This window comes from Belonocnema kinseyi, chromosome 9 (genome assembly GCF_010883055.1).
Source record: "Belonocnema kinseyi isolate 2016_QV_RU_SX_M_011 chromosome 9, B_treatae_v1, whole genome shotgun sequence".
Taxonomy (NCBI): domain Eukaryota; kingdom Metazoa; phylum Arthropoda; class Insecta; order Hymenoptera; family Cynipidae; genus Belonocnema; species Belonocnema kinseyi.
In genome coordinates, this window is record NC_046665.1 from 82,777,678 (window position 1) to 82,778,853 (window position 1,176).

The following is a 1,176-nucleotide window of genomic DNA, read 5'->3' on the forward strand; positions in this document are numbered from 1 at the left end:
AATTAAAATTCGAAAATTTTTTCTAAAGCCTCCAGGGGACTTCGTTTTCGCACGAAAAAATTTTATGTGCCCTTATTGCATCCGGACCCACAATTATTATGTTTCTCGTTGAAAATTAAAATTTTTAGTTGAAAATTGATCATCTTTGGTTTAAAATATAACTCTTTGGTAGAAAACTCCTTTTTGTCCAAGTGTCAACTATTACCCTTTTCGTTGAGAATTTATTGTTTTGATTAAATTCTTATTTAAAATTAAATTTTTTCTGGGTTCAAAAATGAACTATTATTTTTTTCGTTGAAAATTAAAATTTTTAGTTAAAAATTCATTTTTTCTCATTGATGATTCATAATTCTTTTTCTCATAATCTTTTTTTTTTTTTTATAGAAACGTTGTTCTTTTCGATCGAAAATTAAACTGTATTCTAAAAAATTCGTCTTTACTGTTTAAAAATTTAATTATTTGGTTAATAATTGAACTATCTTGTTGAAACTTGTCTCTCTTGCTTGAATGTTCGACTATTGGGTTGTAAATTCGACTATATTAAAGATTCGACTATTTGTTTAAAAATTCGTCTCTTTTGTTTAGAAGTTCCACGATTTGGTTTAAAAATCATCTTTCTTTGTTGAAAATTTATCTAATCAGGTTCAAAATTCAACTATTTGATTGAAAATGCAATATATTTTGACTTGAAATTGTAAATGTTTCATATTGAATTCAATATGGTACCTGTAAATTAATTTTATTAAAAGAATTTATTCTCCTACTTTCGTGAAAAATCAACCCTTTTCCTCTATTTTAATAGAATTTTGGACTCTGAAGTCTGTTAAAATATCACGTATGTATGTTTTGTGTTTTATTTTAGGTATTTGTTAAATGAAATCGATGAAAAATTTTCGACCTAAAAAAAGGGGGTGAAATTTCTTTTTTAAATAGCGTGATTCAGTTTTTGAATGGCCCTCTCTATGATATCTAGAAAAATCTATAAAATCCATGAGATTTTTAACAATCTCACAGTGTACACCAAAAATCCGAGTAATTAAACCCTCGATCACATCGTATGAATATGTATTTTCATTAAGGGCATGTGACACAGCTAAATACCTATATTACCGACTACAGTTTTTCAGTTCTCTGAATGTTTTTTTGAACCTAAGAACTTTTTTTGTAAATAAAATA

General features: G+C 26.3%; 1 protein-coding gene across 2 annotated transcripts in view; it reads left to right on the top strand.

Annotated features, from left to right (window-relative positions):
* The window catches only part of LOC117179733 (V-type proton ATPase subunit C), a 31,546-nt gene that overhangs the window by 18,051 nt on the left and 12,319 nt on the right, over window positions 1-1,176 (top strand). The window lies entirely within an intron of this gene.